Here is a 24,385-nt window from a genome sequence, read left to right on the forward strand (position 1 = left end):
GGCAGTGGCCGAGCCAGAAATAGAAGCCACCGGTCCTGACTCTTGTTCTAACAACCAGCAAACCCCCACTCCCCAGAGGCAGGGATAGAGCTCAGGAATTGAGATGCTGGGGAAATTTAATTGAAACTGTTTCTGTCAGAAAATTCCATTCAGACTAAACCACTTTCTTTCTCGAAATCAAAACAAGTGGGATGAAATTTCTTTGCAAAAATTATTTTGTTGCAAAACAAATGCATCTCCTGTTTGTCAGAGTGTGTTAAATTGCCTCGTTGCACACAAAGAGGAGACACTTAGATTACAAACATGAGATAAGATGCTTCACTCTGAGCTAAGCAGTTGCTGCTCTTAACAATTTCAAATAAAAAAAACACAAATAAAAGAAACTATTCAGCTATTCTATTATGTCATAATCTGCTCTGAGGAAACATGATAGGACACTTCATATTATGCACTACCCCTAGTGACACTCTCCAATGGATTCCCATCCTCCACCCATCGTGAGGTAGGTAGGAGCGGATCATTATTATCCTACTTGAAAGAGGGAGAAGCTAAGGCTGAGAAAGGAGAATTGACTTGTCTTAGGTCACACAGCCAGCAAGTGGCAGAGTTGGGAATAGGACCCAAGAGCCCTTATTTTCAAACTAACCATCACATCTTGAATTTCAAACATTGAATGACTTGAGTAAAGTGTTCTTAAATGAGCTGCAGACCAACACTGCACAGTAATTATTCAGCAAGTTTTTGAGGAGAACTGCAATGTTAGAGAGAATCATGAACTGCTCAGAGACCATTAATGCAGAGAAGCAGCAAAATTCTTCAAACATATGACTGGTTATGACTTATTTACTCGGTCTTAAAAGAGAAGAAAAAGGACCTGAGTCTTCTCCTTGTCAATAACCTCCTGCTCAGCCAATCAGGGTAGAGACTGAGGACGGGAGGCTGAGGGTTCTCACTAGAGGCCAAAGGACGGCCCAGGTCACTGGTGGGGGTCACTGCCCGAGCACTATCTCAGCTGCACATTTTTGGGTGGACCTCCCACAGTGGGAGCTACAGAGCACGGCCCCGCAACACACACACACACACACACACACACACACACCCCTCACTCTTGGTGTTGGGAGGGGAACAGGTGAAAGGATAAAAGAAGCTAGAGACAAAGAGAAAGGAGGAAGGGATGGATGGAGGAAAAGGTGAAACACAAAGGACAAACCCTAATGTCCCCAGTGATTCTAAGGGACAAAATCCCAGGTGCAGAATAAAATTCTGCATCCTTAAACTTGTATTTTCCATGCCTAGAATTCAACTGTCAACAGATGGATCAGACTGAACAGGGTTCAAAGCTCGAGGAGGCTCTTACCTTCTAAACAGGGATGGCTGTTTTCTAGTAAAATCAGGAAAAGGGAAGGAGAAAATTCAAAAGGGGTTCCTCCTGGCGCTCACATCCATGAACCCAAATACTCTCTTAGTCCTCAAAAAGAGACCCCGAGAAGGAGACTTGCTGAAGCAAAGCCACAGGGGTCTTTGAGGTGTCCCTGGTCCCTCGCCTCTGTCCTGCCTGCCTGATGTCAGCATCTCTCTGTGAGGTCACCACCTCCCCACCACCTTTGACCAATAGTCTGAGGTCCTGCAAAAGGCCTTTGTGATGTCACTGCCACACCCCTCCCTTGCTGTGCTAATGTAGTGCCCCTGGCCAGGCACTTTGCAGGTTTGAGCTACTCCTGTGGATCACTCCACTCAAGGAGCATCATTCTAGGAAGCAAGCCGGCTAGACAGTAACACATCAGATGCTGCTCCCAACGCTACCCTCAGTTTTTCAGAAATTAGTCAACTTTATGGCCAGAAGAGTCCATTAGAGCATCTAATCTGACCCCCTGCATATCACAGGCCTCCTGTATGACACAATAGCTACTTTTGGGGCAAACGCATTCCACAAAGGCATCTAGTTTCTGTAATGACATCAGGAGATGGCAAATTCACCACTTTCCTTGGTAGCTTGTTCCTGTGGTGAATCATCTCGCTGTTGCATATATGTGTCTTATTTGTAATTTGAATTTGTCTCTTTTCACCTTCCAGCCATTGGGTCTTGTTATGACTTTCTCTGCTAGACTAAAGAGCCCTTTTATACCCAATCTTTTCTCTCCATTAAGGCCCTTCAACACTTCAATGAAGTCACCTTTCAATCTTCTTTTGATAAGCTAAACAGGTTGAGCTCGTTCAATAGCTCACTAGAAGGCATTTTTCTCCAGCCCTCAGAACATTTGTTGGCTCTTTGCTCATCAGAATCCTGAACCCCAACTGGATGTGGTTCTTGTTCTTCTGCACAACATAGCTCCTAGAGAAGAGGGATCTGCAAATGCACATTCATATGATACCTTTGTTTAATTGATGAAAACATAAACTAGACACTAAGAGGATTGGAACTGATTTCAGCTGATGGACAGCTTCGCTAGGTTTTTATGCATTTGGACAGTGAAATGTTGAATGTTTACATTCATATCAAGCCCCCCTGTATAGTGGAGCTCCTGAACATAATGGAGAATGGAAATGAAAATGTTTTCTTTTTTTAAAAAAAAAGAAAGAAAGTTATAGAAGAACACGGGGGTTGAAGTGAGGACCGCATGAGCTGCAATCAAACACTCTACCACTGAGCTATACCCCCATGATGACAGGTGCATGGAATCGTGATCTCCAGGACTTTGAAGGACAAACCCTGCTTCATCGACGTCCTTTACCATTCCCAGACCACAGATGGTTTTAAAAATGGGGTTTTATTAAACTTCTTAAATGTGGTAAAACACCACAGCTTGCACACCCACAGATATAGCTTCTCCCACTGACACAGCTGCCACCTCTTGGGGAAGTGAATCAACTACACCCACAGGAAAACTCCCTCCCCTCAGCATAGAGCAGTGATTCTCAAACTATGTCAGGACCCCAATGTGAGATGTGACCCTGTTTAATGGGGTTGCCAGGGCTGGCATTAGACTTGTTGGTGCCTGAGGCTGAAGCCAAAAGTCTGAGTCCACCACCCAGGGCTGAATCCCTCAAGCTCTGGTTTTTGCCCTCCCACAACTGGGCAGGCTCAGGCTTTGTCTCCTCTGCCTCTGCTCAGTGTGGAGGGCTTGGTCCCTCTTTCCAGGGCCATGTAGTAAGGTGTTTTCAGCAGAAGGGGGTTGTAGTGAAAGGAAGTTTGAGAAACCCTGGCAAAGAGCCTCTGAATGTGTCTAGACTTGGCTCCCTGTGGCACCATGGGTAATCAGACACTGAAAATACAGCCATGCAGACACCACACACCAACCTTGCCTAGCAGGCAAGAATCAAACCTCCACAGAGAGATGCCTGTTGTTTTTTAACCCAGCTCCCTAAGCACTCAGCCACAACCACTTAACAAAGGTGCTTTTCTACACTGGTCTCACTGAAGGGTCATTTCCATTGTTTGCTCAGACCAGCATTAGGGAAAATGGTGCCCTGGGCAAAACTTGTACTTTGGCACTTCCCTATTGCCCCTGAATGATCCCCACTCCCCCTTTACTGCTAGCTCCTGCACACCCAACCCTTGCACCTCCTTCACCCCTAATCTTGCCCCCTCCTGTTCCCCCTTTGTCCTTAACTCCCTGTGCCACCAGCCATTGCCCCTCTTCTGCAGCCCCTTCACATGGTTCCAGTGCTGGGGGCCCAGCACTTGTTCTCCCTTTCCCTGGGCTTTGGCATCACTAGCCCTGCTTAGCAAGTAGGGTTCAGTGGTTCCCAAAATGTGCGGCATGACTCCTAGGGGGACACAGAGGAATAATCTTGGGGGCACCTCAGGGCCTGAGCCAGCCCCCATGGAGGAAGCACCATTCAGCCTCACTCTGTCCCAGCTCTTCCCCAACCCCACCCTTATCCTGGGGCTTTGGCTTCCAGCTTGGCCTTGACCCCCTTACACATCTGCACCCCTCTCCCCAGCAAGCAACAGCCCCACTCCCAGCCTCGGTTCTTGACCACGGCTTCCAAGGGTCCACAGCCATGGAAAAGAGGGCACAGTGTGTGAAATGTTGGGGACCACTGGTTTAGGATGATGTCCTCAATCACTTCTACAAAGTCCAATAGAAGCTATTCCTCATCCACCCACCCCTCCATCAGGACAGACTAGGTATGTTTTGCTGCCCTTCACTCATACAGGAAAGATAATAACATTTCATTCCATTCAATCCTAAAGTGATTTGTAACCCACCACCAGCCAAAACTGGTCATTTTGGGAAAGCAGCTCCATGATGCTGCATACCTAGGCAGAGTAGGTGTATCTGTGCAAACATGGTCTGTTCCTGAAGTCTTTCCCCCAGCTCCTCACTAGATGTGAGGGGGGGAGCTCATTCAGCCCCCGCTTCCGCTTCCGCTTAGTATTTAAAAACTCCTTATTGTCCCTATCTCTCCTAGCCTTAGATTTCTTCTCCTGTCTCTTTCTTGACAGCTCAGATGAGGTGGCCAAATGGTTAAGGTGGTGGATTACTAATCCATTGTTCTCTGCATGCATGGGTTTGAATCCATCCTTACCAAATGTGTTTAGTCTTCACCCTTCCTTTGTAGAAAACCATCTTCCCCCTTGGTACAATAACAGATCAAACAATGTTTCTTCTTGCAAATAAAACCTGCTCAGAACTCCCTTCCTTTAAATAAAATGTCTAAATCCCAGTTTTCTTTAAAAAAATTCTCTAGTGGTGTATTTCTTAGTTTTTATCTCAAAAGGTAACATCCTCATCATCTCCCCCAAACACCCTGGGACCTGCCCAAATTATTAAAATACCCTCAACCCGAGCAAGGCCAGAGCAGTGAACCAGAGCTAGTGTCTAGGCCAAGCTGTTCTGAAGGAGGCAACTCAAACATTTTCTCCCTGCTTCTCTTGGCAAGGTCTGACTGAGAAAACTAAATCCCCAAACTGAAAATTTTCTGCTGAAAAACCAATACTAGTTTGTTTGGAGACTTTGATTTGAAAGTATTATTGTTATTATTCTCTTCTGATTTCTGAATCAGTTCAGTCTTTCTCCTCCAGGTGCGTTTCCAGCTGCTGAGTTGTGGAGGAGAGAGGCCAAGTCATGATGTCTTGTGGATAAGGGAGAAGCGGTGGATGTGATATACCTAGACTTTAGTAAGGCATTGGATACGGTCTCGCATGATATTCTTATAGAAACTGAGAAAGTACAGTTTAGATGGGGACTATAAGGTGGGTGCATAACTGGCTCGATAACCATACTCAGAGAGTAGTTATTAATGGCTCCCAATCCTGCTGGAAAGGTATAACAATGTGGGTTCCGCAGGTGTTTGTTTGGGACCAGCTCTGTTCAATATCTTCATCAACGATTTAGATGTTGGCATAGAAAGTACGCTTATTACGTTTGCGGATGATACCAAACTGGAGGGATTGCAACTGCTTTGGAGGACAAGGTCAAAATTCAAAATGATCTGGACAAATTGGAGAAATGGTCTGAGGTAAACAGGATGAAGTTCAATAAAGATAAATGCAAAGTGCTCCACTTAGGAAGGAACAATCAGTTTCACACATACAGAATGGGAAGAGACTGTCTAGGAAGGAGTATGGCAGAAAGAGATCTAGGGGTCATAGTGGACCACAAGCTTAATATGAGTCAACAGTGTGATACTGTTGCAAAAAAAGCAAACGTGATTCTGGGATGCATTAACAGGTGTGTTGTAACAAGACACGAGAAGTCATTCTTCTGCATTACTGTGTGCTGGTTAGGCCTCAGCTGGAGTATTGTGTCCAGTTCTGGGCACCACATTTCAAGAAAGATGTGGACAAATTGGAGAGGTTCCAGAGAAGAGCAACAAGAATGATTAAAGGTCTTGAGAACATGACCTATGAAGGAAGGCTGAAGGAATTGGGTTTGTTTAGTTTGGAAAAGAGAAGACTGAGAGGAGACATGATAGCAGTTTTCAGGTATCTAAAAGGGTGTCATCAGGAGGAGGGAGAAAACTTGTTCACCTTAGCCTCCAGTGATAGAACAAGAAGCAATGGGCTTAAACTGCAGCAAGGGAGATTTAGGTTGGACATTAGGAAAAAGTTCCTAACTGTCAGGGTAGTTAAACACTGGAATAGATTGCCTAGGGAAGTTGTGAAATCTCCATCTCTGGAGGTATTTAAGAGTAGGTTAGATAAATATCTATTAGGGATGGTCTAGACAGTATTTGGTCCTGCCATGAGGGCAGGGGACTGGACTTGATGACCTCTCGAGGTCCCTTCCAGTCCTAGAGTCTATGAGTCTATAATGGCACAGCAGTGTGTGCGTTGTGGAAGCTAGTCTGAGGAAACTGGAATGCATCACTCAGGAAGAACAGAACTAGAGTGAGAGCCACATGTCAAGCAAGTAGTTGTGGCCAAGTGGCCCAGGTGATGGGCCACAAATCCATTGTGGTCTCCCTGCACACGTTCAATTCCTGCTAACTACAGAGGAAGTTGTGGTCCTTTAATTTCAATGGAGCTAGGTCTTGTCTCACTCTCATGCTAGGCCTACACTAATAGGTGATGTGGCTTTAGTTAAAGTGTTTTAATTGAACAGCTGTTGCATGTCCATCCTGTGTCACCAGAGCATATCCATGCTAGCATCTCTTGGATGGCCACAGAGAGCAGTGCATTGTGGTAGCTATCCCACTGTGCAACTGGCTGCAGGGTGCTTTGGGAAGGGTTTGCAATGCCTCACAGGCTGGTACAGCATCACATGATACAGTTTTCTATCCCATTGTTCCGTGGGCATCCTACTAGATTGCCAGCTGCTTTTCAACTGCAATGTGCGTGGTGGGGTAGAGAGCATGTGTGTGTGGGGAGGAGAGACAGTCTGTGTGTTGCGGAAGAGTGAGTGTGTCGGCACACTGTCTCTAAGTTTAGACAGCTGCTGGAAGCAACCAGTCCTGAGGCAGGGGACAGCCCCGACATCAGCCCCCCTTCTCTCACTGGCTCAGCTCAGCACAGCCCAGCACTCTCTGTCACACACACACACATACACGTACACGCTGCTGCCTGCTTAGCTCTGTGTCGGGGTGCTGGAACAGGGGGGTTAGAGGGCCATGGCCCCACCACTCTTTATTGGCTGTTAGGACAAATGATGGAGGGGAGGGGAAAGGGTACAGTCTTGGGGAAGAGGCGTTCTGTGGGTGTGGCCTCGAGGGGAGAGATGCTGTGAGTGGGGGTCCTTAAGGAAGGAGTGTCATGGGGGTGCCACAGTTCGGATAACAGTGCCCCCCCACTGTAAGGAAGCTTCTGCCACCCCTGCTCTGTGTTCGCAGAGCAGGAGAGAGCAGCATCCACGGTAGTGATTTGCTCCCCGGGGCTCCGGCAAAGGGGCTTGGGAGGTGATTTAAAGGGCCCAGGGCTCCGACCGCAGCAGGGAGCCATGGACCCTTTAAATCACCAGCCTGGGGAAGATGGGCCGGACTGGCACAGCGTACTGGCTCTTGCCAGTACCCCATACGGTAACATACCGGCTTACTTTCACCTCTGGAAGGTCCTCACATGGATCAAAAGCTAGTTAAAAGATAGGAAACAAAGGGTAGGACTAAATGGTCAGCTTTCAAGATGGAAACAAGTATCTAGTGGTGTCTGTACTGGGACCAGAACTAGTCAACATATTAATCAATGATCTGCTGAACAGTGAGATGACAAACTTTGCAGATGATCCAAAACTACTGGCTTGCTTCCTAGAATGAACGGTCTTTGAGTGGGGTGATCCACAGGGAGTAGCTCAAACCTCCAAAGTGCCTGGCCAGGGGCAGGACATTAGCACAGCAAGGGAGGGGTATGGCAGTGACATCACAAAAGCCTTTTGCAGGAGCTAAGACTATTGGTCAAAGGTGGTGGGGAGGTGATGACCTCACAGAGAGATGCTGACATCAGCCAGGCAGGAGAGGCGGCGAGGGGCCAAGGAAACCTCAGAGACCTCTGTGGCTTTGCTTCAGGAAGTCTCCTTCTCCAGGTCTCTCTTTGAGGACTGAGAGAGTATTCGGGTTCATGTATGTGAGCGCCAGGAGGAAACTCTTTCAAGTTTTCTCCTTCCCTTTGCCTGATTTTACTAGAAAACAGCCGTCCCTGTTCAGAAGGTAAGAGCCTCCTCGAGGTTTGAAACCTGTTCAGTATGATCCATATGGTGACAGTTGAATTCTAGGCATGGAAAACATGAGCTTAAGGAGGCTGAATTTTATTCCACACCTGAGATTTTGTCCCTTAGACTCACTGGGGACATTAGGGTTTGTCCTTTTTGTTTCACCTTTTCCTCCATCCATCCCTTCCTCCTTTCTCTTTGTCTCTTGCTTCTTTTGTCCTTTCACCTGTTCCCCTCCCAACACCAAGTGAGGGGTGCGTGTGTGTGTGTGTGTGTGTGTGTGTGTGTTGCGAGGGAGTGCTCTGTAGCTCCCACTCTGGGAGGTCCACCCAAAAATGTGCGGCTGAGATAGTGCTCGGGCAGTGATCCCCACCAGTAACCTGAGCCATCCTTTGGCCTCTGGTGAGAACCCTCAGCCTCCCATCCTCAGGCTCTACCCTGACTGGCTGAGCAGGGGGTTATTGACAAGGAGGAGACTCAGGTCCTTTTTCTTCTCTTTTACGACCAAGTAAATAAGTCATAACCAGTCATATGTTTGAAGAATTTTGCTGCTTCTCTGCATTAATGGTTTCTGAGCAGTTCCTGATTCTTTCTAACATTGCAGTTCTCCTCAAATACTTGCTGAATAATTACTGTGCACTGTTGTTGGTCTGCAGCTCATGTGAGAGCACTTTACTCAGGTCATTCCATGTATGAAATTCAAGATCTGATGGTTAGTTTCAAAATCAAGGCTCTTGAGTCCTTTTCCCAACTCTGCCACTGACTGGCTGTGTGACCTAAGACAAGTCAATTCTCCTTTCTCAGCCTTAGCTTCTCCCTCTTTCAAGTAGGGATAATAATGATCCAGTCTTACCTACCTCAACACACACACTGTCTCTCCCCGCACACAAACAGTCTCCACACTGCAGTTGAAAGGCAGCTGGCAATCTAGTGGATGCCCGTGGAACAATGGGATAGAGAAACCTGCATCACTGAAAGTACAGCCATGAAGACACCACACACCAGCCTTTCCAGCTTGCAAAAATCAACCCTCCACAGAAAGACCCCTATGGTGTCATACTCCAGCTCCCTAAGCCCTCAGCCACAACCACTTAACACATGGGCCTTTCTACACTCTGGTTCTGTTCTCACTGAAGGGTCATTTCCAACTGTTTGCTCAGACCAGCTTCGCCAGCAAACTCACTGCTGTGCAGCTCTGTACATGTGGCCATGGCTGAACACCAAGAATTCCTGCCTATTTCCCTACTGGCTGGATCATGGTTAGAGCGTGTTTGTGGTTAATGATGTCGCTGTAGATTGTTCGTTTCCTGCCTTGGGAATTCAGACAGTCCCTTTCCCAACATATCTCCAGCACATCAGACCCTGGCTGGGTCTCCTGCGCAGTGGAAAACATCCCTTGTTTGGTGCTGCCAAGGGGAACGTGCAGAGCTGAGATGTCCCTCGGCTTGGATCAAAGGGGGATGTTGGATGGAATTTATCACACAACACTCCCTGCTCCCCAGAGCCCCACGGGGAGAATCCAGAGAAGGGGGAGTCATTTCTCCCCTGCACTCCCAGAAGAGCTGCTAGGACTCCTTCCTGCCAGCTACTCACCCCTGGATTCCTCCTCAGCTCCTGGGATCTTTCTGCTCCAAAGGCTCCAGAGGCCTGGGGTGGGGAAGGCGTCACTGCACAATCTGAAACACAAGGGAGGTTTCTGTAATTGAAGAAAGGAGCAGAAAATGGAGACAAAAGAAACAGAGAGGAAATGCCTCATCTCTCTCCCCTCCCCCTCCCAGCAAGAAATGTTCTCAGGGACCAGCATGGGGGAAATGGTGTCCTGGGCAAAATTTGTACTTTGGCACTTCCCTACTGCCCCTGGACGATCCCCTCCCCCTTTCCCCCCCAGCTCCTGCACTCCCAACCCTTGTGCCTCCTTCACTCCTATCTCCTGCCCCTTCTGTACCCTAACCCCTACGCTGTGTCCCCTTTGCCCTTAACTCCCACACTCCCCTCCTGTGCTACCAGCCACTGCCCCTATCCTGCACCCCCTTCACCCTAAACCCTGCACCACCTCCTGCACCCACGTGGGGACAGTGACCTGTGTGCATGGAGCAGCTGGCATTGCTACCCACTCTTCCCTGGAACGCTGCTCCTCCAGGCACCCCTGAGGGCTGCGGGGGTGGGGTGGGGGGCAAGAAGCAACATCACCTGAGTTCCCTGCATCCGGGTCACTTTCCTCAGCCAGGCTGCATAAGGGGAGGGCAGAGAGCAGCAGCTTCTGATGCTCCCCTCACAGCACAGCCCAGGTGGGGAAAGTGACCAGGATGCATGGAGCACATAGTGTTGCTCCTCGCTCCCCACAACCCCCTATGGGGCCACGGAGGAGCATTGGGGCAGGGGAGAGCAGTGAGCACCTTTGCACTGGCACACAGTGCCCTTTGACCCCCTGAAGTCCTGGGCGGCTGCTGGGGGACCCCACCCCTAGGGCCAGCCAGGCTCCCCAGCACAAACAAGAACACAGAGAGACTGGCCACACACTGAGCAGTGGTAGCCTGGGCAGCACATAATGGAGGCTCGGGGGGGCTCAGCCTCCCCAAACCTTGTGTCACCAAGGGGCAGTGGAGCCCATGACTAGGGGCCCTGGAGAAATTAGGTCCCCCTGGAAAAGTCTCCCCCATGTCAGCCCCAGGGCAGGAGGAGCTCTCACTCCGTGCTATGGCCCGGGGGCTGCAGCAGGGGCACAGAGCTTCTCTGGTCTTGGGGCCACAGCGGGGCAGGGGTAAAGGAGTGACAGGTGGGGATAGTGGGGGAAGTGGTGGAACAGAGGTGACATAGTGGATGGGGCCGTGGGTGGAAGGTGTGGCAGGGGGCAGAGCCACAGACAGAAGTGAGGGGGCCTAGTTCCAGTGCTGGGGCCCCTGCATTTGTTCTCCCTTTCCCTGGGCTTTGGCATCACTAGCCCCTGCTTATCGTGTAGGGTTCAGTGGTCCCCAAAATGTGGGGCATGACTCCTAGGGGAACAAAGAGGAAGATTCATAGGGGCACCTCAGGGGCTGAGCCAGCCCCCATGGAGGGAGCACCAGTCAGCCCAACTCTGTCCCAGCTCTTTTCCAACCCCACCCTCAGCCTGGGCCCCTGACTGCCAGCTTGGCCTCGACCCCCTTGCCCCTGTCTGCACCCCTTTCTTCAGCAAGCAACACCTTACTCCCAGCCCCAGTTTTCAACTGAAGCTCCGAGGGCCCACAGCCATGGATAAGAGGGCACAGTGTGAAATGTTTGAGGACCACTGCTTTAGGGTGACGTTCTGAATCACTTCTATGCAGTCCAATAAATGCTATTCCTCACCCATCAGGACCGACTAAGTATGTTCTGCTGCCCTTCACTCATGCAGGAAGGATAATAACATTTCATACCACTCAGTGCTAAAGTGATTTGTAACCCGCCACCAGCTAAAAATGGTCATTTTGGGGAAGCGGTCCCATGATGCTGCATACCTAGGCAGAGTAGGTGTGTCTATGCAAACATAGTCTGTTCCTGAAGCCTTTCCCACAGCTGGTCAGTACGTGTGAGTGGGGAGCTCATTCAGCCCCTGCTTCCGCTTAGTATTTAAGAACACCTTAGTGTCCCTATCTCTGCTGGTCTTAGATTTCTCGTCCTGTCCATTTCCTGACACCTCAGATGAGGTGGCCGAGTGGTTAAGGCGATGGACTGCTAATCCATTGTGCTTTGCACGCATGGGTTCGAATCCCGTCCTCATCGGATGCATTTAGTCTTTGCTCTTCCTTTCTAGACAACCATCTCCCCCTTTGGTACAATGACAGATCAAACAATGTTGCTTCTTGCAAAGAAAACCCTGCTCAGAAACTCCCTTCCTTTAAATAAAATGTCTAAGTATCAGATTTCTAAAAAAAATTCTCTAGTCCTGTATGTCTTAGTTTTATCTCAAAAGGTAACAGCCTCATAATCTCCCCCAAACACCCTGAGACCTCCCCAAATTATTAAAATACCCCAGTTCTCAGCAAAGCCATGACAGTGACCCAAAACTAGAGTGTCTAGGCTAAGCTGTTCTGAAGGAGGCAACTCAAACATTTTCTCCCTGCTTCCCTTGGCAAGGTCTGACTGCGAAAACAAAATTCCCCAAACTGAAAATTTTCGGCTGAAAAACCAGTACTAGCTATTTGGGGACTTTGGTTTGAATGTATTATTATTATTCTCTTCTGATTTATGAATCAGTTTTGTCATCCAGGTGTGTTTCCAGCTATTGATTTGTGGGGGAGAGATGCCAAGTCATGATGTCTCTTCCCCCCTTTCATAGTTTCTTCCAACTTTCTAGAAAGCTCCTTTGCTATGATGTGAGTCAAGCAATGTCCATTGTTGCTGTGTTATCTCGGCAAAGTCTGCATTGTACACGGTTCCTGGGATAGTCCTTGGGACTGTAGCCACCTTTAATAGGCCAGCAGTGAGTTTGGCTCCTCCCTTGTCGCCCCTGATAGGCTGGTGGGGGGCATTTCCCAACTTTATAACATATTTCTGTAATGTACACAGAGCAAACTTCATAACTTCCCAAACCAATGTGAGCACATGGAATGCAAGAAGACATTAAGGTTCAACAGATGAACAGTTCAAGATTTTTAAAATGATCCCTCACCAGGCAGACTTTGTTGAAAACGTATCATCACTATATGAGAGTGGTGAATATGGGGCTTGCAGGGTGCTGCTTTAAGCACAGCGTGCCACACCTGGGCTTCCATTGCAATGGGAACGTGCCCTTAGAATCCATCTCTCCCGGGATAAAGATGGCAGCATGGCTGACCTGGGTCATCTGACTTGGGCTCATGGAGCTAAAGCTGAGAGGCTAAAAACTGTGGTGCAGATATTTGTGTTCACACTGAAGCCTGGGTTCAGAAACCCTCACCCCTTGTGGGGTCTCAGAGCTTGGCTTCGAGTCCATATGTCTGCACTGTAATTTTATAGTCTTGCAGTCCAAGTCCCATAACCCTGAGTCAGCTGACGTGGGCTTTGAGACAGGTGACCGGGGTGTTTTAATCATAGTGTAGACATAACACTAGGATAGGTCTAGGAGCCCAGAAGGTTGGGAGGGAGTTTAGCAAGTGGAAATGGTAAAACCGCAGGGAAGTATCACCCTGGACTCATGGCTGTTCTCCATTCGTCTGTCTGCTTTTGAGGCAGGGATAATAACTGCCAGTGGTGCCCTGTTGAGTGGCTTTTGGGGCACCTGCTCTTGGCTGTTGTCAGAAGGACCTTTGGTCTAGCCCAGTGTGGGTTTTCTTATGGTTTAAATTACACACAAAGGCACTGATAACAGAGTTACTGAACGTTTGGGAGTTAGGAGCTGGTAGGTCAGTGGTCCAGTCCCCTCATGGATGACCCTCTCTCTCTGGGACAGGGGCAGGTCTGAGCTCTCACACCAAATGCTCATTGTGGCTGCCAGAATCTGTGGGCAGCTCACCTAGTTTATGCTAACGGTTGAGTCCTGCTTTGTGCCCAGCGTCTGAGAATGAAAATCCTAAACCACCCTATGAAATAATGAATGCAGCAGGATGTGCTATTGTCCCTGCCCCAAAGCAGGCAGACGAATGGAGAAATGCCCATTGAGTCCAGGGTAGCACTTCATTGCGGTTTTACCTTTTTTGCTTGCTAAACTCCCTCCCAACTTTGAGGGGTCCCAGAGCCCAGTATTGAGCCTGAGCTGAGACATCTACACTGCAAATTTACCACTCCACGGCCAAAGCCTCGGGAGCCTGAGCTGGAATGGGGCAGCCCTGGGTGTTTCATTGCAGCGTGGACATAGCGTAGTATTATGTCTGCACTGTCATAAACACACCCAAGTCACTATTCTCAAACCCTGGGTCAGTTGATTCAGGCTTGTGGGGCTTGTGCTGCTGGGTTATAAAATTACAGTGTAGACACTTGGGCTTGAACCCAGCCTCCGAGACCCCACAAGGGGTGAGGGTCTCCGAACCTGGGCGCCAGTCTGAGCCTAAATGTCTGCACTGCAGTTTTTAGCCTCACAACCTGAGCCCCAGGAGTCTAAGTCAGATGATCCAGGCCAGCCGGGCCACACTGCTTTTATCACGTTATAGATGCCCTCTCAGGGTATGTCTACATTGCAATGTAAGCCCAGGGTTAGCAGAAGTCATGTCAGCAGCCCCAACGCATAAACATAAACCAAGAGGAAAAGACCCACCCCCCAAATAAGCTGGGCAGTGTCCTTCTCCCTACGGTTCATAAGTCCAGCAACCAAAAGTCCTTTAACATGAGCCATCCCCTCTCTGCACCCCACTCACAGCTGTTGTCCTTAGTCAGTGCAAGCCCAGAGGTGCCTCTGTAGAGTTCACCTGCCACCCTGGGTGGAAAAGGGGGAAAATAAGAAGGCACTATTCTCACTATGTTGTCTAGGGACTCACTCATCCCTCCACAGCCACTCTGTCCTAAAACTGATCTAATCCCTTAAATTTTAGTATTAGGACCCAGGCACTGGCCCATTTGGCTTTCGAACCCCTGTCCCCTGCTTAGCAAGTGCTATTGAACTGAGCGTGAGTCCCTCAGTCGGGGTCTGCCGAGCACAGTTGTGCCGCCCTCAATTTACATAACAAGGATAACAACGCTTTATTTCTCCTGCCCCAATAACAAGGAGACTGGGAATCCAACACCAGGCAAAAGTGATCATTTCGGCAAGCAACCCAGCATATTTCCAGTATACTGTAAAATCCACATGCAGACTCATACACGAAACCTTGCAAGAAAATCATCCTGAGGGGGTCTGAAGCACCTGCTGCTGGAGGGAAGGAGGGAGTTGTGGGTTGGGACTGAGGGGCACTAGGAATAGGAGGGGGCTGTGGGTTGGGAGTGAGGAGCAGCGTGAGGAGGAGGGGCCTGTGGGTTGGGATTGAGGGGGCTGTGAGTAGGGACAGAGGAGAAGGGTGAAGAGGAGTAGGCTCTGGTTGGGAGTGAGAAGCAGTGTGCATAGGAGGGTCTGAAGTTTGGGATTGAGGGGCACTGGGAAAAGAGGAGACATGGGTTTAGGCTGAAGAGCATCGTCATTTGGGGATCCAGCAGGAAAGGGGAAAGCAGCAGGTGATTCTAATTCCTAGGGATATTCTATGTGTTTGTATGTGTGTGTGTGTGTTCAGGGAAGGAACATGCTATATGCCCAGAGGCCTTTATTCCTCCAGGCTGCAAGGACAGAGGGGCTGTCAGGAAGTTGCCCCTTCAAACCCACACACAAAAAGCCCCTTCTGAGGAAAGGGAAAATCCTGAAGAGAGAAAGTTATGTCAAAGATGACACCAGAGAGACAGTTTAAGATCTTGGGGAGTAATTTATCATCTGACCAGGGACTTGAACCCTGGACCATCTGATTAAAAGTTTGATGCGCTGCCAACTGAGCTTGCCAGACTCACAAAGTAAAAGGGCAACTTGGTGTGGAGGAGAACTAGTCAAGAAAACAAGAGTGGGAAACAGTAGGGAAAACCTGCTGCTCTCTCTGGCCTGGTGAAGACTACAAGTTTATATCTAATTTAGCAGCATTAAATTGCATTAACCCTGCATCCGTCCACACAACGAAGCCCTTTATATCGATATAAAGGGCTCTTAATACCGATATCTGTACCGATGAGGGGAGTAGTGCTGAAATCGGTATTTGCCATGTCGGATTAGGGTTAGTGTGGCCGCAATTCTGCGGCTTTGGCCCCCTTTGAGCTCTGCTTGCAGAGGCAATAAAGTCAGTGTTGTTTCAAATTCCTGAATTCTTTATTACTTCATCACACAAACAGGGGGATAACTGCCACAGTAGCCCAGGAGGGGTGGGGGAGGAGGGAAGCAACGGGTGGGGTTGTTGCAGAGGCACCCCCTGGAATGGCATGCAGCTCATCATTTCTGCGGGATGCCTGGGGCTCTGACCCGGAGTGGCCGTTTGCCTCTCTTGTTCTTTAGTAGGCTTGCCTGATAGTCTAGACAGGACTTACTCTCCCTTTAGACAAAACTCAAAGAAGGGAATGACCTGGGGAGTCATTCCCATTTTTGTCCATGCACCCCTGGCCAGCCTCACCGAGGCCGGCCAGGAGCACCCATGACAGCAGCAGATGGTTCAGTATAACTGATAACTGTCATTGTCAACTTGCAAAGCAGCAGACGGGACAGTATGGCTGGTAACCATCTGTCATGGTATGATCCCCACTCTGAACCTTAGCATCCAAAAGATGAGGTACCAGCATGAATTCCTCTAAGCTCAATTACCAGCGTAGAACCTGTAGCACTGCCACCAACCAGGAATTCCAGTGCCTGGTACACTCTGGTCCCCACAAAACCTTGCCCGGGGACCCCCAAGACCCAGACCCTCTGGATCTTAACACAAGGAAAGTAAACCCTTTCCCTCACCGTTGCCTCTCCCAGGCTTCCCCTCCCTGGGTTACCCTGGAAGATCACTGTGTGATTCAAACTCCTTGAATCACAAAACAGAGAGGACAATTCACCTTCCCCCCTCCTTCTCTTCCCCCTCCCAGACTCTTCCTGAGAGAAAGTAATCCTGGCACAGAGAGAAATCAGCCTCTCTCTCCCTCTTCTCTCCTTTGTCCCCACCAATTCCCTGGTGAATCCAGACCCCGTCCCCTGGGATCTCAGCAGAATAAAAAAACAGTCAGGTTCTTAAACAAGAAAAGCTTTTAATTAAAGAAAGAAAAACAGTAAAAATTATCTTTGTAAATTTAAGATGGAATATGTTACAGGGTCTCTCAGCTATAGACACTGGGAACACCCTCCCAGCCTAAGTATACAAGTACAAATTAAAATCTTTTCAGCAAAATACCAATTTGAACTCCTTTCAGCCAAATACACATTTGAACTCCTTCCAGCCAAATACACACTTGCAAATAAAGAAATAAACATAAGCCTAACTCACCTTATCTACCTAGTACTCACTAGTCAGAACTTATAAGAGCCTGTATCGGAGAGATTGGAGAGAAACCTGGTTGCACGTCTGATCCCTCTGGGCCCAGAGAGTGAACAAGAACCAAACACTAACAGCACACACACAAACTTCCCTCCCTCAAGATTTGAAAGTATCCTGTCCTCTGATCGGTCCTCTGGTCAGGAGACAGCCAGGCTCACTGTTCTTGTTAACCCTTTCCAGGCAAAGAGATATGAAGCACTTCTGTTCTATTAACTCTTACTTATCTGTTTATGACAGCTCCCCTGGTTCCCAAGTTTAGGGGGAGGGGGGAACCGCCCCACAGCACTCGCCGGCAGCATGGCTGGGAGCCAGAGGAGTGGACCATGCAGTGAGTGCAGGGGCGGGGGTGGCAGGGCTGGGGTAGAGCAGGGACCATGGCAAAGAGCCAGGCAGCCCCCCCTGCAGCAGCTCCCCACCCCAGCTCACCTCCACCCTGCCTTCTCCCCCGAGCACGCTGGTGCCACTCCATTTCTCCGGCCTCCCAGACTTGTGGTGCTAATCAGCTGTTTAGTGCGGCGAGCCTGGGAGGGGAGGATAATTAGAGCGGGGGCAGCTTCCTCAGGGGAGAAGACGGAGCAGAGGTGAGCTGGGACAGGGAGCGGTTCCCCTGCATGCCCCCACCCCCGTTACTTGCTGCGGGCAGCCCTCTCCCTGCACCTCCCAGCTCCCTGCCCCAGCTCACCTCCACTCCTACGCTGCCTCTTCCCCCAAGACCCGTCCTCCTGCTCGCTGCTCTCAGCCCCCTCCCCAACCTCACTCACCCTTACGGTCATTACAGAGTGGCAAGGCAGAGCCCTCCCATTTTTTAAAGTCCTGGGGTGTTGTTCCCCCCTGTTCAGGCACCCCTGGGGCCCTGCACTTCACGCAGCTCTCCCTGATTTCAGCTGTTAGTGAGGGTGCCTCACTGCTAGCGCAGACTCGGCAGTTTCTTGTATGAGAGACACTGTCCCAAAGCAGGACTAATGCTTAGACCTGGTGATCAGTGATTTCAGATCTGTTGGTCTGCAGTAAGACTCTACAGTGAGTGTCAGTCAGCTCTGTTATTACACAGGGAAGAACAAAAGGATCAAATGGTGCCTGGAATCCTTAAGAAGAATCCACCCCACCGAGTACAACGCTTGCTGATACCGGCTCTTAATCCCACTGAGAATGTTTTGGGGTCACTCCTTGCCTTTATCAACCTAGGGGAGTAAGACACCAGCAATTAACAGTGGTGTAGTTGGTTAGTGCACAGTACTTATAGAGCAGTACTGAGAAGAGCTAAGCTGAGGTTATGAGTTCAAACCTCACGTGGAGCACTGGCTTTCCTTAGCCAAACGGCTTCACCCCCTCATTTGGCCCTATGGAATGTAGAATTCCAGCCCTGGGGACATTGAAGCAGGGGAGGAATCAAAAATGCCCCTTCACTTATTAGCTCCTCTCCAGAATGCAGGTCAGAATCTACCATCCTTTCTCCCCCACCAGCCCCTGTGCCAGGATCCCTCAAGCAGAGCCTGGAGTCCTGCCCATCCTTGACCACTGAGCCTGGAGGGAGAGGAGCAAGGAGCCATTGTTAGAGGGCTTTGGCTTTCCCTTCCCCTACCCACTTCCCTGGCTTTTGTCGCACAGACAGCAAGCAGCAAAAGACCAGAAGTCCGAAGTGCAGACAAAGGGATGTTTATTGGGGTTCGTTTCCAAGCAAACAGATTCCAAAGCCCTTCACACCAGTCAGGCTGATCTCTATACACCAACAGAGTCTGTTCCCCTGTGTTCCCTTCCCAGCTCTGACACCACAGACCATTTACCCCACATCCCTACAGACAATTCTTTCCTGGGTGCTGGCTGGTGAGTCTTGCCCACATGCTCAAGGTTTAGCTGATCACCATATTTGGGGTGAGGAAGGAATTTTCCTCCAGGGCAGATTGGCAGAGACCCTGAGGGGTTTTCACCTTTCTCTGCAGCGTAGGGCACGGGTCACTTGCTGGAGGATTCTCTGCATCTTGAAGTCTTTAAGCAACGAGTTGAGGACTTCAATAGCTCAGACATAGGTCAGGGGTTTGTTACAGGAGTGGGTGGGTGAGAGTCTGTGGCCTGCGTTGTGCAGGAGATCAGACTAGATGATCATAATGGTCCCTTCTGACCTTAAAGTCTATGAGTCTATGAGCTTTGACACTGCAGAGTGTTTACCCAACGTCCCTCTTCCCAGCTCCGACACTGCAGAGCCTTGCCTGTGACCCTGTTCCCCGTTCCCTATTCCCACCCTCCCCGATAGCAAGCATGATGCCAATTTCCCCACCCACTGCCTCTTTGACCCCAGTTGATACAGTAATATTCTCAGCGAGACCTTAACCAATCATTTTACTGAAATGTAATTAACCAATTCTAACCTATTGTAACAGAATTCTCTAACCAATTACATCCCACTCCCCTAATTAACTTACACCCAGTAAAATTAATTCTGCAGCAGACAGAAAGAATTAGAGGACCAGACAGATTGACAACAGAAAAGCTGGGCCATAAAGATAAACCCTACAGAAATGATGGTTTCACAACCACAACCATTGAGAAGGGATTTCTTGCCAGACCGGATGCTCCCTTAAGATCTGGTTCTTTATCTGGTAGTGATGGGCACTATTGGGACAGGATCATCTTCCTAACAGCCCAACCGCACCTTAGTTCAGTGTGACGGGTTTGGGAGGTGAGGATGTGACCCTTCACTTCCCAGCATATGGCTGCCCCTGCTGTTTAGCCAAAGGCCTTAGCCTACTGTCAAGGTTTTTTCCCCACTCTGAACTTTAGGGTACAGACGTGGGGGACCTGCATGGACTCTTCTAAGCTTAATTACTAGCTTAGATCTGGCAACACTGCCACCATCCAGAAGTTATTGTCTGGATCACTCCCTGTCCCCCCCAAAACATTCCCAACCCTGGGCAGCCTTGAGAGGCTTCAGCAATTCCCTGGTGAACACAGATCCAAACCCCTTGGATCTTAAAATTAGGAGAAATTAACCATCCCCATTCCTTTCCCCCCACCAATCCCTGGTGAGTCCAGACCCAATCCCCTTAGATCTTAAAACAAGGAAAAATCAATCAGGTTCTTAAAAGAAAAAACTTGTAATTAAAGAAAGAAAGATAAAAATCATCTCTGTAAAATCAGGATGGAAAATACTTTACAGGGTACTCAGATTTATATAGCCCAGAGGAAACCCCTCTAGCCTTAGGTTCAAAGTTACAGCAAGCAGAGGTAAAATCCTCTCAGCAAACAAGGATCATTTACAAGTTGAGAAAACAAAAATAAGACTAACGCCTTGCCTGGCTAATTACTTACAAGTTTGAAACATGAGAGACTGATTCAGAAAGATTTGGAGAGCCTGGATGGACGTTTGTTCCCTCTTAGTTCCAAGAGCGGACAACCCCCAAAACAAAGAGCACAAACAAAGACTTCCCTCCACCAAGATCTGAAAGCATCTTGTCCCCCTATTGGTCCTCTGGTCAGGTGTCAGCCAGCTTTATGGAGCTTCTTAACCCTTTACAGGTAAAAGAGACATTAACCCTTAACTATCTGTTTATGACATCTCCAAACAAGGGCTCAGACTTTACTAGGGAGAGAAGGCCCAGACACAGGCAGACTGGGATTTTGGTTTTGTTTTATACCCCTGTCACTGGCTAAGTGATAAAAATACACCTAAGTTCTTAAAGTCTAGGCCTGTATAGGCAGCCTGAATATCTCTATTCTAACAGCTATCAGTCCCTGTGGAAAAATGATCTATTCAAGGTTGTCCCTAGATGTTTTGGTGCCCTACACAGCACCCTGTCCCCCAGCCCGAGCTGGCAGAGCGGAGCAGGCTGGGGCCAGGTCACTCCACTTCCTGTCACTGGGTGTCACAGCTGCTTCATGGGAAACACGCTCTGTGCCTTACCCAGACTGGTGGGAAACACACACTGTGTATTACCGTGACTGGTCCGTGGGTGTCACTGCTCCTAGAAGGCAGACACACGCTGTGCATTATGCCACCTGATCAGTGGGTGTCACTGCTGTATCAAGGGAAACATTTTCTGTGCATTACCCTGATTGCCCACTGGGTGTCACTGCTGCGCTAAGGGAGACATAAGAACGGTCAGATTAGTTCAGACGCAAAGTCCATCTAGCCCAGTATCCTCCTGTCTTCCGACAGTGGCCAGTGCCAGGTGCCCCAGAGGGAATGAACAGAGCAGGGACTCATCAAGTGATCCATCCCCTGCCGCCCATTCCCAGCTTCTGGCAAACAGAGGCTACAGGCACCATCCCTGCTCACCCTAATAGCCCTTGATGGATCTATCCACCATAAACTTATCTAGTTCTTTTTTGAACCCTGTTATAGTCTTGGCCTTCAATCATGCTCTTGCAAGGAGTTCCACAGGTTAACTATGCAACTGCCCTAAGTTTACACCCCCTCCCCTGGCCAGGTTGTATATGGAAAAGAGGATGAGGATGAGGAGAGCCATGATGTATCTGTCACTGGCTGGTGACTCACTTTCCTCTAGGCAGCAGTGCTGCAGGCTCCTTTGGTCTGTACCCATGCAACTGTGTCTGGGTAAGGGGGAGTAGAGGCTCATGCTTCCCAGCCCCACGCCCCACCCCCAGCAGCTGGGGAATCCAGGCCAAATTTAACCCTGCTAGCTGGGCCGGGATTTGCCTGGGCTGGGGGAGGAATTGGGAGGGAGACAGATGCACCTGCTGTGAGGGAAGATCCTCCCATTCCCTGCCAACCCCCTTCACTCCTTGCAGCATAGCACCCCCTAGCATTTCTTTCTCTGTCATGGGAGCTGTCTGCTGCCTGCTTCTCCCTTAGCATCGTCTCTCTGCACCCTGGGGCACTGGCATTGCCCATCCTGTGCAAACAGGCAGGCCCCAGTGTGCCCCATGGCACTGCCCTGCAATTGTGGGGGCAGCTGTTGGATGGAGCCATATCGAAATATGGGGGTGGGCAAGGCTGGGGACCAGGACTCCTGGGTTCTCCCCTCAAATGTGGGAGGGGAGTAGTAGGTTAGGGAGTAGAGTTGGGGAGGGGCAGGGCTAGGATCCAGGGCTACTGCTTTTTCTGGTTTTCTCCACCTCCTGCAGCTGCCTTGGTCCTTTCAGTGCGTTTCTTGTTCGAAATTCATTTGCTGACTTGTGTAACTCACTCCAGAGGTGGCTGCATCTCAGTGTTGGGTGAGGCACCCTTGGCTGCATCACCTCCTAACCGCGTCTCTCTCTCCCTTCGGGTGACCCTGCAGCACTCGGCAAATATCCACAAGCTCATGGGGCACTTTGAGCACTGGGCAGGCAGGGGCCAGGTGCCCAGCCCTCCCTCCAGAGAATGGGACCCAGCACCCTCTACTTTTTACAGGGATTAAAAAGGGGCAAAGGAAGGCAAATCAGAGGAGGGGGTGGCCAGAGTCTGAGCAGGGGGTGGAAATTGACTGGTCGAGGGGTCAAGCAGCTGGAGGCAGAATTAGGAGAGGGACTGAAGGGCAAAGTCGGGGAGGGGAGAAGGAGCTGGAGTTAACCCCAGAGGGAGGCGCTGCCAGAGGGTTAAACCCCGGCACAGGCAGGGACAGAGGGGTAACAGTTATCCCGGTGGGCTGAGACTCCAGTGTTTGCAAACATGGGTGGGGGGAGCAGAGGGCTTTTTTATTTCCCCTCTCACAGGCAGCACCTCTCAGCATGGGCTTCCCAGGGCTGGGCTCTTAAAGGCACAGGCATCCCACTGCCTAGACACTGCAGCTCCTCTCTGATGTAACCTACTGAGGTGCTGCAGTAGGAGACTCAATTCAGTGAAACTGGTCATTCCCTATATGCCCCACAGCCAGGGAGCTGTGCACCCCCTTCCCCGAATTTCCCCAACACCCCCTCCCTCAGTGGTCAGGTAGTTACATGCAGCGCTGCCAATATTGTCATTAGTTGCAAATTTGAATGGAAATGGAAACGTTAACACACACTTTAAAAGCAGATACAACGTATGAAAACTACTTGTACCTGAGAAAGTAAAATAGGTTTGGAAAGTCTGGACAAAGCCGGGTTTCCTCACCCAGCTGTTGTGTTTGCTGACAATGTTGGTGCATTGGCTTCGGCAGTGTTGGCCAACCTTAGAATTTCAAATGATGATTTGTAAGCGAGGTGTGAATGAGCTCTACCCTGGCAGCTACTGATGACCAGGGTTGGGAGGAGGCTTTGGGACCAGACTGTATTTACATGAACTCACCTACTCTGCCGAGGTATCCAGCAGACAGAGCTGGGCTGCCTCTGCTCTAGGTGCCCAGAGGAGGGAAGGTGTGCGGGGCTCCAGCCTGGGACTCTTCCTCCCTCCTGCCAAGCCCTGACTATTAATCCCAGCCCTGGCACTCCTTTCTTCAAGCGCCACGTGGGCCAGAGGAAAAGTGTGGTAGGAAGCAAAAGGGCAAAACTTGTGAACATCAGGTGCAGCAGCAAGAATCCCAACTATCAAGGTAGCAAGTTCTAGATCCCTAACCCATTGTGGCCATCCCTGCCAAAGACCTGGCTCTAGGAGGTGTGAGTCACCCAGCAGGAGGGGAAAGATTCACTCTTACACAGCTGGAGACAGGGAAGTTGAAGTTGAGCTCTGGGGCTTTACCACAAGCATGGGTGGCAAGTTTGTAGAAATTTTGGTGGTGCCCAGAACCCCCCCCCAAACTCCACCCCCACCTGCCTAAGGCTCTGGGAGGAGGTTTGAGGGGGAAGTCTGGGGTGTAGATCCTGGGCTGGGGATTGGGGTGCAGGAGGGATGCAGGGTGGAGGTGCACCGTCTTGGAGGAAGTGCAGGGGTGAGGGCTGTGGGGCTGAAGATGGGGGGTTCATGATGTAGGGGGGCTCATGACTGGGAAAGAGGGATAAGGGATTTTAGGGCTGGGGGTGTTGGAGAGGCTCAGGGCAGCCTGCCTTTCCATTAGTGGAGAGCAGGTACTAGGACCCTGGGCCATCAGTTCTGCCCAGAATCCCTCTACTCCAGCAGCAGGAGCAGGCAGGGGACAGGCGCATGCTGCTTTTTGTCAGGCACAGACACAGCTCAGCAGGGGTGACATGCAGGGGGAGGGGTGGCAGGCAGAGACCAGGGCCCAGAGAAGAGACCCAGCTCCAACTATTGCTGGAGCAGAGCCCCCAGCCCTGAGCACTCCTGGAGCCTGAGCACCGCAAATGTATATAACCTGCTGCCTATGACCACAAGCCGACACAAGGTCCCACTGAGATTTGAACTCAGATTACAGGATTCAGAGTCCTGAGTGCTGCCCATTACACCATGGGACCAGCTTGTGCTGCCTTCTCTGCACATCGGTGACCCTCATGGGGCTGGCTTGTGTAAGGGGGCTCTTGGCCCTTTACTAAAAC

General features: G+C 50.0%; 1 long non-coding RNA gene and 2 other non-coding genes across 3 annotated transcripts in view; 2 read left to right on the forward strand and 1 right to left on the reverse strand.

Moving 5' to 3' along the window:
• Positions 1-24,385, forward strand: part of LOC127041002 (uncharacterized) — a 150,899-nt gene that overhangs the window by 6,842 nt on the left and 119,672 nt on the right. The gene's annotated exons all lie outside the window — the stretch shown is intronic.
• TRNAS-GCU (transfer RNA serine (anticodon GCU)) lies at positions 11,747-11,828 on the forward strand. The gene has a single exon. It is a non-coding gene; the product is annotated as a tRNA-Ser (tRNA).
• Positions 24,233-24,304, reverse strand: TRNAQ-CUG (transfer RNA glutamine (anticodon CUG)). The gene has a single exon. It is a non-coding gene; the product is annotated as a tRNA-Gln (tRNA).

This window comes from Gopherus flavomarginatus, assembly GCF_025201925.1.
Source record: "Gopherus flavomarginatus isolate rGopFla2 chromosome 13 unlocalized genomic scaffold, rGopFla2.mat.asm SUPER_13_unloc_1, whole genome shotgun sequence".
Lineage (NCBI taxonomy): Eukaryota > Metazoa > Chordata > Testudines > Testudinidae > Gopherus > Gopherus flavomarginatus.